Source organism: Nycticebus coucang, chromosome 5, assembly GCF_027406575.1.
Source record: "Nycticebus coucang isolate mNycCou1 chromosome 5, mNycCou1.pri, whole genome shotgun sequence".
In the NCBI taxonomy this organism is placed as follows: Eukaryota; Metazoa; Chordata; class Mammalia; order Primates; family Lorisidae; genus Nycticebus; species Nycticebus coucang.
This window is the reverse complement of record NC_069784.1, coordinates 102,739,456-102,753,770: the sequence shown is the minus strand read 5'-3', so window position 1 is coordinate 102,753,770 and position 14,315 is coordinate 102,739,456. Positions and strand designations below refer to the sequence as shown.

General features: G+C 39.6%; 1 protein-coding gene across 3 annotated transcripts in view; it reads right to left on the bottom strand.

The window, feature by feature from the left end:
• Positions 1-14,315, bottom strand: part of NCOA7 (nuclear receptor coactivator 7) — a 151,746-nt gene that overhangs the window by 88,179 nt on the left and 49,252 nt on the right. The gene's annotated exons all lie outside the window — the stretch shown is intronic.

Below are 14,315 nucleotides of genomic sequence, written 5' to 3'. Positions count from 1 at the left end.
GAATCAGGCCTCATAATTCTTCTCCTTTATCGTATGACAATAGTACTGAAGAAAAGGCTGCTTTTCCCAAGATAGGAAATGCCATAATGGCAATACATAGTTATCTTCATGATTTCTAATAGCCAGCTGATGTATTACATAACAAGTGAGGCTTTCAACTCTTTACTACTGAGTCAAAGATGTGTAAGAGATGAAGTTTATCACAACTCACTGAAATCTGATAATTCAAAATATTTTCAATGATGCATCACTCTGTAATTAATTGATGGAGCACTCTGTACCTGCTAGCCCTTCTGAAGTATGCTTCTGCCTTAGCAGAAATGTAACTTCTATGAGGACTAGGACATTGATCCCATAATATGGGTGACACTCTGCTCATATGTAAATATTTTTTTCAGTTAGTACTCTTTCCCAGTTAGTACTCTTTTCCTAGATAGAAAGTTTTCTCTACACATTTCTGTTTCCTTGGCCCTCCTGAGCATGTGTACAATATGATGTTGGGCAGTGGGTAAGAAAATGTTTGGGTAGAAAAATGAGAGAACTGCAGGATAATACAAGGACTAAGATTTTATCTGCTGCACTGCACTGTGACTTTGGACAAATCAATGTGACAAGCCAGAAAGGCCCCTCCTGAAGTTACGACTCTTAATGGCACTCTGACCTCCGCTAAGAGTCTAACTTCTTGAGCCTCAGCTCTCTCATACATTAAATGCTGATTACTGTATTTTGTAAGCCATCTAACAGGGTCTTTTTTGGGGACTGAGATATCATACGTTAGCATGTAACACAAACAATGAGAAACAGAAATAGCAAAATATCCCCTAATACAATCAAATAATGACATGACAACTAAGCATGGTAAGATATATGACATTCATGTCAGGGGATCAAGGTCCCATATTCCAACCAGATATTTCAACTAGACTGTTATTTGCTAAAGGGTGAATAGCCAGAACCTGAGTATATAGCCTAAGAGACAGGACAGCTAGTCCTAGCTGGATACATTCCTCATCTTATGCTTAGCTTCTTTTTATGTTTGCTATGAAAAAAATTTACAGTACAAACAGAATTAAAGACTCATAAAAAGGGATTATTTGCAGTAAACATCCTTTTATTTTCTATCCTCAGACTTTAAACTGTGTGTCTGGTAAAAGAGTAGGTGGCTCCTTGCAAGGTTAAGTTAGATAATAAAAAATGTCTCTCTTGATCAACGTTCCTGTTTCAGGCTGAAATTAATATGCAGTAACCTGGATACCATACAGAGATCATCTCTATACAGGGAGGTTTGTTTATGCAAAGAGCTTATCTCTGTACCCGAAATGCTGCTATGGATGGGCTCATCTTGTTGTTCTGATGGACTGGCCCATCAACAGCATGTTTGAGGGGAACTTTGTTGCCCTCTTCTAAAATGATTCCTTCCAAGAAAAAGGAGATGTCAAAATTTAGTTCTATTCAGACTGAGACACGCTGCTTATTAATCTTCTGAATTATTCCACTGTAAGTTGATTTAAATGTCCTCATTTCACTGTCCCCATGATAATTAAACTCACTCGGATCTAGGGCATGTGTTTTGATGAAGGCAGCACTGTTTGGGGACATCTCATTAGAGAATGGTTTTCACACATGGACATAACAAAATGGGATACATTGTTTTACTCACTTCCCACATGTCCCCCACAGACCATTACTGTCAACACATACAGCCAAGGGTAGTTACTTCAGAAAAAAAAAAATTCTAGAAAATAGCAATACGAAACTAGTTTAACAGCAAACAGAAAACAATTTAATACTTTGGGAATTCTACAATCAGCTACATCTTTTGTTTTGAGAGTACTCATGAAAGTTGGTTTCTCTGGAGGTTATCGATACAAATGGAGCATTTTGATCTTGCAACTAGAAATCAAAATGTGTTTCTACAAGCTAACATCCTTTCTTCTAAGCATAGAAACACACTTATAACACCTTTTCCAAAGGGGAACAGCTTCCAACCTGATGAATATGGTATAGTTGATACTCTTCAAAGATTCCTTGTTAGGGCTTTTATTTTTTAGAGTTTTCTCTTCTGTTTTTTCACTTATATATCTTGATAAGACATTCTCACAATAACAATCTGTTAGCAATAAATGAAAGTAAACTGAAAATAAATAAGTCTTGCAGAAAAATGAACTTCTCTTATTACATTTAAGTTTTTTTAATGACTCCAAATGTACTTATTTATGCTATGGAGTAAAACAAATACTTGGAACACTTTGCAAATCATCTTAGACAAGTGACTGAAAAATAACAAAATTCAACCTTTAATTGCTGTGAGTAGACATAAAAAATATATATATACACAACAAACCTTTATTTTGCTATGCTGCATTCGTCCTTCTTTAAAATGGACCACAATTACATAAAACAAGTGTTTTTAATTCAAGCCTCTCCTACCACTGTGACCAAGCACTGTCAACTCTCTGCTCCCATTGATCATGCCAGGCTTTCACGATGTTTCTGCCTGAACTACTTTTTATAGTATTATTTATTATGCTTGCTTATTATGAAAATAATATGTGCTCATGTCAGAAATTTTTCAAAATGCAGACAAGCAAAAGGAGACTTAACTGTAGTGCTAAGAAACAATCACTGTTTGGGGGAGATAATACGAAAGTCAGTAGAAAAGGTAAATTACACCCTTCAGACCTTCTCCAAGGGCAGAAGAATGAGGTAGTGTGGCTCAGCACCACGACTCGAGCTTCTCTTCCCATACGGGAAGATTAAAGAGATTTTTAATTCTGGAAGCTCTTGGTCTTTTTACATTAAAATGGTGCAGGCACTTGCAGAATACATACACACATCATCAGTGTCCCAGCCCGGAGTTAGCAGACTCACTGAAGTCGTGACTAAGGGGCTCCTGGTAGAGAGCTCGTTTTTAATACCTGAACGAAAGCTGGTTTGCTTCTGAAGCCTTTTCCTTTACTAAGGGTAACAGTTTGGGCACTGGCGGTACTCAAAGCCAGTGCCTTGGGTAAGTTGCCGAGTCTCTGTCACAGTTCAGGGAAAGGCACCCCAAAAAGGCACCAAATGAGGAGGCTTCTCTTAGCACTCAGAGTGAAAGCTTCACGAGGGCAGGGGCTTCTTATATCAAGTGCTGTGCTCCTAGGACTTGTGCTGGGCGCACATGAGGTGTATGGAATGACTGGGTTGAGATCTGCTTTTCCAGCCATTTCACAAGCTTTCTCTGATTAGCAGTATATTCTCAAAAATACTCTCCCATCTCCTCAATTATATACTTGATTTAAAAAAGAAAATAATTAGCCACATATAATTAAAATTTTCTGAAATTACAGGCTTCTTTAATTAATACTGAATTAGTGATTTTACATGACTCTTTCCTTACTTTTATAATGTTGGAATCCATGTGTTTTTGAAAAAAGTACCATAGGCAAAAATATCTAGCCTGGCATTATCTAATATGGTGGCCACCGGCCAGTTGCCCATGTTATTAATTTTAATAAAAATTTAAAATTCAGTTCTTTAGTTATAAGACACACAATTTAAGACTTATGTGCGTGGGGAAGGACAATGAACAGGTACAGTGAACACTATTCAGGTGATGGCCAGACTAACAGCCCTGACTTAAGCATTATAAAAGCTATCCACGTAAGAAAACATTTGTACCCTCTTAATATTCTGAAATTTAAAAAAAAGACTCATGTGCTAGTGGGTACTTTATTGGACAACATACATACAGAACTCTGTACAGAAAATATTGGACAGTACTGACCTAGAACTATAGTTAAGTCCTATACAGCAAGAGACTAGAGGGAGGGGTAAAAGATAGAAAAAAATATTTAAAACTTAATAATCATATCCATAGAATATGTTTGTAAGAGTATACAAAAAAATTGGTAAAGAAAATTTCCAGAAAAAGAAAGTTATTTTGGGGAGAGGAGTTAAGAAAAATTACTTTTCATTGTGTTTTATTTTGTACCTTTTAAATTTCATACCACCTATTTGAATAGGTATTCAAATAATGGGTGTTCAGTCCTTGAAGTCTCAGTAAGAGTAATTTAATACTCTTAATCTTAATTACAGTAAGAGTAATTTAACACAGAAATATTACCAAACTTTAACTGAATTTTACTTAAAAAAAATAACAAGCTTGAAAGAGCTTTCTTCTAAAAGCTACTGAGTGGACTAAGGAACCAGGCATTCTGTGTACTTTACATATATTTTCATTTCCTTATAAAAAGCCAATGAGGAAGGCAATTTTAATCTCTTTTACAGATAAGAAAAGGCAGGCTGAGGAGAAGTAGGGCCATTTCCTAAGGCCACAGGGCATAGTTTAAGCTGTGAAGCAGAATTCACAATCCTAGGTGACAGCCAATTGCCACACCGTCTCTTGGGAGCCCCTAAAAATGTGGTCCGTGGGATATGCCTCACATATATCTTGACTTTAAAATCCACTGGACTTTGGAAATTCTATGAACTATTTGGTAGGGGGTGACAATCTAGTGGACTCCAATGGGGAGTGCACTTACAGAAGATTTGAACCCTAATTTAGCTCTGGGCTTGGCTTTCTCTGTTACCGTGTTTGTGTGACCTTTGGAAATATGATAAACCCTCTGGGATCTCTAAGTAAACAAAAGCAAAAGACTGACAGGATTTTCAAGGTCTAACAGTTGATACTTGGCTGAGAAGATCAGGAAATGTGCGAAAGCTGTTTTGATGTTAAAAAGAAAAAACTTTTTTTTTTTTTAAATCCAAACTAAACCTTCCCAAGAGACTTTGCACTTCCCCGTGTTTTCTCTAAGTATCACTTTGATTACTTTTTCCATCCACTGCAGAACTTCCAGCCCTGGGAAAGTCCAGAGGTCAAGACAGAGAACAAAATTCATATGCAAAGGTTGTCAAAACAAAAGCAAAAAGGAACCCACCACAGCCACAACAAAAAACACAGTTCCACAATTTGGGCCTCATAGCTCCAGGAAAAAAAGTCAAAAATGTCAAAATTGACCAATCCTGAGAGCAGTTAGAGTCTTCTTTGACATAAAATCTCTCCTCAAAATGACCTCTGTAGGGAAACAGAATCCAGCATCAAAGATGTATATATAATATTATTTCATGAAAAAAGTTACAGAACAGTATTATGACTCCATTTTTGTGAAAAGAAACATACAGAAAATAATGTACCCCTCCAAAAAGACCAACAACTATATGCACATAAATATATGTATGAGGTAGTCCAGAAGGTGGACATTGGCTGGCTACCTGACTAAGCCTCCAGCCAAAGCTTAAGTCTGCTCGCAATACTGAACAAAGGCTTTGAAAACGATTTTGACACTCAGCTTCAATACAAGGTGATTCTGCTGTCTTTAACAGGACGGGCATCCAGTAGAGCAGGGTCCACTGGCCCCAGTCAAAGCCAGCACAAACTGGTTAGTGCCAAGATGAAGCCCACAGATCTCTCACTTCATTTCAATACTAAAAATCACACCCAAGGGTAGAGAGTCAACGTGGGATGTAGGAAGAAGCATGATCGCTGGTCAGGCAGCTGCCAGCAAATTTCCACTTCTACCTGCTACAATTTCAGTGTTGGCACCAAACGTCTCTACGTTTTAAAAGTTCCCAGTCCTTTATTCAGAGGACCAGTCTGACTGTTCTTTAACCAGCACTGTCTCCCTTTTGTTCAAGCAAAACCCCTCTCCCCATGAAGCCTTTCCTGTATAAATTCCTTTTTCGGTCCTGTACCAACTAATATTGACTCAGGGACCAAGAACCATATATGGTCAGTGATGCCATATATGGTCTGGTGGATGTACAAGAAAATGGTTGGTCAACAGGAAGGGGAGAGACCTTTTACTTTACATTTGATGTTGAACTTTTTGTACAGCAAGAATATATTACTTCTGTAATTAAAAGGCTAACAAACAGCTACAACAAAAATGAGATACATGTAGCTACAGCAATATTTTGGTAAATCTTGCTTAGTAGTCTGCTCTTTGCCCTCAGTCTGGCTATTGTAGTCAATCCCTGGACTCCAATAACACACCTTTTTTTTTTTCCTTAATCAGAGCTGGCAGAACTGGTCTACGTACCTCAAAGGAACCTTCTTCGGGTTCTTATTCTTGTGACCTTCAGAGTCTAGGCTGTTTTTCTTGGTTGTCTAATTCTGACTTTTGCCACCTCCAGACTCAGGGAAAGGGTGCTACAGTGGAATGAGCTCACACCTTCAGCAGAAACATTTGTTTGAATCCTCTTTTGTTCCTTGGGTGCATCCTTGGGCGAGTTACTAAATCTAAGCCTCAGGTTCCTTGTTCTTGAAATAAAAATAATAGCCTCAGATGGGTTTTTGTAATAATTAAACAGTACACAGAAAACTTACTTTTGCAATCTGTGCTTGGTTTACAGTTAGAGTTCAACAACCAAATGTTACTCATTTGTTGTGTTGTTGCTGTTAATTATTCTTACTTGGGCACTGCTAGAAATCTAAGTAAATTAGAGAACATAAAGAACTAAAAATCCCGGATATTAATACATGCTCATACTCCTTTTTTCATTGTATATAAATATCAATTTTATTTCACTCTGCTATAAATTTAGACACCAGTACAAAGCAATTTATAATTTTTAGAAGACCAACATTTCTTGTATTCCATTTCATTTTGTGATTTCACAAAGTCAGGTTTTAGTTTCCACTGAAAATCCCTAAATGTGATACAGGATATACCAAAGAAAATCAAATTTAAAGGCAGAGGGAGAAAAATAGTTCAAACAAGAACAACTCAATGAAAATTATCTCTGCGAATCGTGGTCAAATAAAAACAAAAAATTTAGGAGTCATCACTGGAAAGATCTATAGATTCTAGTGTTATTCTTTGAGAAGGGCAATCTTTTTTTCCCCTTTTCTAGTGTGATAATGAATTCCTCCTACTCTTAAAACAAATTCATCAGTTAAAGTGAAAATATTATGGTTTCAAAGAACCAACACAGTTCGAAAAAGGATATCCTTTGGCTTTAAATTCAATAACTAGTACTATATCCTTATATCCTCACATACACATCACAGAATTTCCCTTGGCCTCAAGGAAAAAACCACATTCTAATGAAGACCAATAAAAAGAACGCCAATCAGGAGGAAACCACAAAAATCCTATTTCCCTTCTCTAGGATTTCCTCCTACTATTAAAACAGTGGTTGGGTCAACAGTTCTTAAGGAAATCTGGTAACCAAAGTGCAGGTGCCAGAAATGGTTGAAAACAAATTCTGACTCTCTCAGAGGAGCCTTGGGGTGAGTTCATGCAGGACGTTTCAGAGAACCTTACAAATTTCCCCAGTACAAGGATTACAATGACACTGCAGCTAAATGGCTACACACTATAGTGAATGTCTGCCTTGTTCTTTTTTTTGTAGAGATAGAGTCTCACTGTACCACCCTCGGGTAGAGTGCCGTGGCGTCACACGGCTCACAGCAACCTCTTAATTCTTGGGCTTACACGATTCTCTTGCCTCAGCCTCCCGAGCAGCTGGGACTACAGGGGCACGCCACAACGCCCGGCTATTTTTTTGTTGCAGTTTGGCCGGGGCTGGGTTTGAACCCGCCACCCTCAGCATATGGGGCCGGCGCCCTACTCTTATGAAACAAAACAGGCTTCTGCAGAATACATATGATGGCCATGTAGGAGTCTGGTTCCCTTTTTTAAAAGTCAGGATGCTGAGCCACAACCTGAAAAAGTTACAGGGAAATCGGTGGTACAGACGATGGTAATACATATCTCAGCTATAAACTGAGAAAGGGAACCAGAAAAGGGAACTGCTCCAGGTAATAAGAAATTGTGTTGTGCTAGGAGCAGTCAGCAAAGTCCTAGAGAAATGACATTTATGTACTTACGTTGGGAATTTTACTGCTTATTAACCAAGAACAAACTGACAAAACACAGAAATAAATCAAAATCTGCAAACAGAAATGTTAAGAAGTGACAAAGTATTTGGAAGCTGTTTATTCCCTTTTGCTTTACAACAGTATTATGCATGTGGCTTATTTAACTTAAAATAGTTAAACTAACTGAATGTATTAGTTCCCTACAACTGCTAGGCCAAATCACCACAATCTTAAAACAACCGACATTTATTCTCTTACATATCTGGGGGTCAGAAGTCTGGAATCACCAGGCTGAAACCCAGGTGTTGGCAGGGTCATCATTCCATTGTTTTTCACCTTCCATAGCTGAGTTCCTGGTAGCCCTTTTCTCCACCCTCAAAGCCAGCTAACACACTGCAGTCAAATCTGTCTTCCTCTTACTTAGATACTAGTCATTGCACATAGGACCATCCAGATAATCCAAGAGGCCCTCATCTCCAAATCCTCAACCTAATCACATCTGCAAGATCTCTTTTGCCACAGAAGGTAACATCCTCAGATCCCTGCGGGATTAGGACCTGGATATCTTTGGGGTCATTATTCAGGCTATGACACTGGCTGGCTTAGCTTTTATGTTAATCGTCATAAACTGAGCATCCTATCACTGTGGTGTGTCAGTTTCCAAGTCCAGATCATTACCAAGCTTATTCAATGCAGCATCTATGCTATTTTAAAGAGTTCACTGCAGTGACTAGCAATTAACACATTTCTAAAGCAAAACCAAAAAGTTTTTTTAGGACTAACCTTGAGATTTCTCTCAAGCTGCAGTGAGAATATTATACACATAAACTTCTGTTTTATGTTAGGTGACGCCAAAGCAGCCTCTTGAAGAAAAATTTTAACAGGCAGGATTTCTAAAGGGTTAAATATCATTTTCATGCCTAATTACTTCAATCTGCACTGAAATCAGTTATTCACTCTTACAAAGCCAAGGAAGTCTTCCAAAATATTTTTTTTCTTTTACTATAACTCCTTAGCATGCCAAGAAATTTTTTGTCAGTTAATTTTCTTTACTCAATATTTTTTTACTCAAAAAAAGAAAAAAATGTTTTTTACTCAAAATGAATTGTATGCTCTGACGGCCCAATGAGTTTTAGAGCAAACAGGCTTGGGCTATATTTTAGTGATACACATATCTTACTATAATAGTTATGTATCTCAGTGACACAATTCTGGAGAAAAAAGAGAAAGTTTGTTTTTTGGAAGCCATATTAGTTGAACAGGCAATTAAAGGATAGCTACCTTAGGAAGCCCCAGGCAGAAATATGATGATGCTAGGGATTTTGTTCTCTAATTTTAACCTACCTTCCTGCTAACTATAGGAGCATGGAGGAAAATAAAGATTAAAAAAATATAAATTTGAAAATAATCATTTTAGTACATAAATTTATGCTCTCCTGACAGCCTAGTAAGTGAACCATAAAGTTTATGATCAGCAGAAATGGCCTGCTGACAGAATTAGCCTATGTTCTAATTCACCTTCCCTCCCTCAACATTCAAAACTACCCTGTATCAATTTTATTTTTATTTTTATTTTTTTGGCCGGGGCAGGGTTTGAACCCACCACCTCCAGCATATGGGACCGGCGCCCTACTCCTTGAGCCACAGGCGCCACCCCAATTTTATTTTATATTTATTTATCTTTTTGTAGAGACAGTCTCACTTTATTGCCCTCGGTAGAGTGCCATGGCATCACAGCTCACAGCAAACTCCAGCTCTTGGGCTTACGCGATTCTCTTGCCTCAGCCTCCCAAGCCGCTGGGACTACAGGCGCCCGCCACAACGCCTGGCTATTTTTTTGTTACAGTTTGGCCGGGGCTGGGTTTGAACCCGCCACCCTCAGCATATGGGGCCGGCACTCTACTCACTGAGCCACAGGCGCTGCCCGTCAAATAGATTTTCGAAGAAAACGCTTGGTATTGCTTTCATATTTCTGAGGACCCATCTCCAGGGCAATAACTATATGGTCACAAGACAGGCTTGGTCAGGATTTTCAAATAGCTTCATCAGTGGCCATCTCTCAAGTTTGTTCTTAACCAGCTAGGTGTTAGGGCGGGTTAGAAATGAGCAGGGTGGCTGGCAGATGCAGCCAGGCTATTTTAGACTGGCTTGGGTCAGGCTGACCTGAGCTATTGCAGGAATGGGGCTAATTGCTATTAGAGATCTTAGAGGTGGGTGGTTTGGGAGAACTGGTTGTTTAAGGAACTGATTAATGTCCTGGGACTTTCTGATGTGAACAGATAAGAATTGTTATGGAACAGAGCTGATCAAGACCCTGGAAAATTTCCGAGCAGCTGCCACCCTCACCACTTGTGTCTAGAATCCACCACTGCTTGCAGCCGCTAGGGCGGGTCCTGGTTTGCTGTCCAAACCATTACACTTTTCCTTTCTTGATAAAACTCTACTGGCTCTAGTTCTCTTTAATTATTTGGCGACTACCTGAAGCTGTCATGGTGCTGCCCTAACATTTTGGCGAGCCAGCCAGGAGAAGCTCTTGTTGAAACTTCGGCACTCTGCCTGCTTGCACCTGCTGGGTCTGCTCGTTCACTCTGTTGACTTGGGGCCGGTAACCATTCTTCCCTACCGGGAACCAAGAACCTGGGAACACAGGGTCCTGACATCTGGTCCACCCCTACTCTAAGAATACATGTATGACAAAAAGTAAATATAGTCACATGGATACGATCTGAAAAATGTATTGTTAGGAGATTCTGTTACTACATAAATATCAGCGGGTGTACCCACACAAATCTAGATGGAATAAGCGTCTATGTGCACCCGGGCTACATGGTACAGTCTATTGCAGCTAAGATACAAAGCTATCCAGCAGGTCACTGTACTGATTACTGTAGGCAACTGGAATAGAACATTAAGTATTTGTGTCTCTAAACTGATTTCAACATAAAAAAGGCACAGAAAGTATAGTATAAAATATTTAAAAATGGTTAACCAGTATAGGGCACTTAACCATAAATGGAAGTCACTCTGGGTGAGTCAGTGAGTGGGGGGTGAATGAAACTGAGCCTACACTAAATTTATAAAAAATTTACAAAAAACATTTTTTCTTTCTTTAATAATAAATTAACTTCAGCTTACAGCAACATTTTTACTTCATCTTCATTTTTTTTAACTTTTTGATTTTTTTAATAACACGCTTAAAACACAAATACATTCTATCACTGTACAAAAATATTTTCTTGATTCTTATATAAGTATTTTTATATATTTTTTTACTTTCTGAACTTTTTTTGTTAAAAATGAAAACAAACACACATTAGCCTAGGCTTACACAGGGTCAGGATCATCTATATCATTGTTTTCCAGTTCCACATCTTGTTCAACTGGGTCCCGCTGGAAGGTCTTCAGGGGCAATATTGAGCAAGGAGCTGTCAAATTCTCCTGATAACAATGCTTTCTGAAATACCTCCTGCAGGACCCGCCTGAGGCTGTTTTACAGTTAACTTTATTGTGTTAAGTAGAAGGAGTACACTCTAAAGCAGACCTCCTCAAACTTTTTAAACAGGGGGCCAATTCACTGTCTCTCAGATGGTTGGAGGGCCGGACTATAGTTAAAAAAAAAAAAAAAAAACAAAACCATGAACAAATTCCTATGCACACTGCACATATCTTATTTTGAAGTAAAAAAACAAAATGGGAACAAATACAATCACACCGCGTCATGTGGCCCATGGGCCACAGTTTGAGGACGCCTGCGTCTAAAGTAACAATAAAAAGTACAGCAAACACATCAACAAGTGTACCTGGCTGTGTATCACCATTATCAAGTATTCTGTACTGAACATGATTAGATGTGCTACAGGTTGGCACTGGCAGGACAGTAGGTTTGCTCACATCAGCAGCACCACAACCACAGTACTGGACTGTGCTAGGATGTTACCATAGCTATAGTGTCACCAGGTGATAGGAACTGGAATCTTACAGGACCCATAAGCTTATGCCCCAAAGCTGTTCTGTGGAGCATGACTGTATTTGGTCTTTGTCCCCTGATTCCTGGCACAGATTTCCTTGGCACACTTGGAATTTCTCGGGAGTGATGAGCGATTTTTGTATTCTAATGAGAGGACTTTGAAAGCTGGGGAGGAGGGAGGTGGCTAGACAGCTTCAGGATGGGGGCTGATCACCAGAGAGCTCAAACTGGGATTAGAAGGTTGGACTTTCAGCTCTACTTCCCCACTCTCTACCTCTAGAGATGAGTGAGGGGCTGGAGGTCAAGTAGATTTACCAATGGCCAGGGATTTAGTCAAACGACCTATGTAACGAAAAAAAAAAAACAACATCCTGCCCTGTGCATCTCTACCAGCAAGCTGCTGAGGTGTTTTGAGCCATGTGTCACTCTAGTAAAATATCAAATCTGAGGAGAGGAGTCACAGGAACCCTCACATCCATAGCCGAGTTGGCAGAAGTATGGGTGGTCTTGGGACCTGGGACTTGTAGATGGCATCTGAAGGGAGGGTAGCCTTGTGGGACAGTCTGTGGAGTCTGATGCTGACTTCGGAGTAGTTAATGTCAAAACCAAACTGAATTATTGGATACCCAGCTGATGTTGGAGAATCAGAGAACACCAAACTCTAGTGAAAGAAAGAAAAACAGGCCCGGTGCAGGGGCTCACACCTGTAATCGCAGCACTCTGGGAGGCTGAGGAGGGTGGATCCCTTGAACTCAGGTACTAGAGACCAGCCTGAGGAAGTGCAAGACCCTGACTCTACTAAAAAACTGGAAAACTAGCTGGGCACTATGGCAGGCACCTGTAATTCCAGCTACTTGAGAAGGTGAGGCCAGAGGAACGCTTGAGCCCACGGGTTTGAGGTTGCTGTGAGCTGTGAAGATGCCATGGCACTCTACCCAGGGCAACAGAATGAGACTCTGTCTCAAACAACAACAAAGAAAAAAAAAGAAAGAAAGAAAAATAATTCAATTATTTCAAAAATAAGTGAAAGAAAAATAATTCAATTAATTTTAATAAATTAAAAATAATTCATTTTAAAATATTTTATACTATACTTTCTTTGAAATTCTTTGAATTTCAAATTCAAATTCTTTATTCAAATTCAATATTTCTTTGACATATTTTGGAAGGGGCTACAAATAGAAGTAGTCCTGCAAAGATGTCTTTTCTGGGGCAGATTTGCATCTGTGCAGAATCTGCATTGATGGCAGCTAGCCTTTCTCAGAGGTCCTCCCTCATCCAGCTCAAGGAAAGATGAACTCAGTGTTTCACAACTTTAAAGGTCTGAAAGAAACATTTGCCATCTATTCTCTCTGAGAGCCGCTACCAGTGAGGTTTCAGCTACATAACAAGGCCATCTTTGCTAACCAGGCTTCCTCTTTTCCCCCACCTCCAACCTGTCTAGCCTAGATAACTTAGGGATAACCTAATTTACCAAAAAAACCTGGTTTGGGCTATGCTCTGAGCCCTGTTCTTTCTGTAACCTCAAGAAACTTCCACATTGAGGGATTGTAAAATCACTCTGTGGTTCTCCCCCCAACCTTTGTGCACACGTTAATAAATTCCTTATGCCTTTTCTGTCTTTTGCAAGTTGATTTTTCAGCAACCCTTCAGAGAACAAAGGGGAAGTTTTCCCTCGGCCCCGACACTGGGTCTTAATCAATCTGGTGCACAGCAGAGAAGATCAAAGTTAAGATTGATAAAGACTTGTACAAAAAGACGTTATCTACCCTTTCTTCTGATCAGAGACAGACCACTGACTATACTCTGGGATGTTTTGCTTAGCCCATGAGCACTTTAAAAAAAATTCAGACGACTAAATAATGAGCATTTAAAATGGTGACATTTCACGTAAAAAAATCATAGGCTCATCTTCAGGGTACAGCACGGATCTGCAGACCCACACGGCCAGACAGGATGGAGCTGAGCAGCAGCCACCTCTGAAAGGCACGAGCTATCGAGTTACCATCTCTTCCTTCCCCGGGGATCCCCCAGCATGTGAGGTGGGCCGTTACTGCTTATCATTACCCCATTTATGTCACCATGTTGGTCCTGAAGGTCTTTGTTCGCATCTTTTGGCTCCAGACAACACAAAATGTTATTCTAGGGTCCATTCAGATCATCACAAAGCTGCAGTCTTAGGCCATGTGGTGTCAGTGCACTGCAGAGGATCGTTCACTGAGTCAGACGCTGGCACCAGGCTCTCTCAATCCCACCCACAGTTGCTGCAACAAATTGCTCTACGGGTGTTGTTAACGACACTACTATTACATCTTTCAGAATTCCCAGGTGAAGTCCTGTATTATTTTAGAGCAAAGGGGTAGAAGGCTTTGTCATCTGAGGAATGGGTGGTGTTCTGCTCATGAGCGAGAAGAAATAACAAAAAGGAGTGCTTTTTCACACTGACCATGACTGTTCCACATCTGCCATATGACTAATGGCATG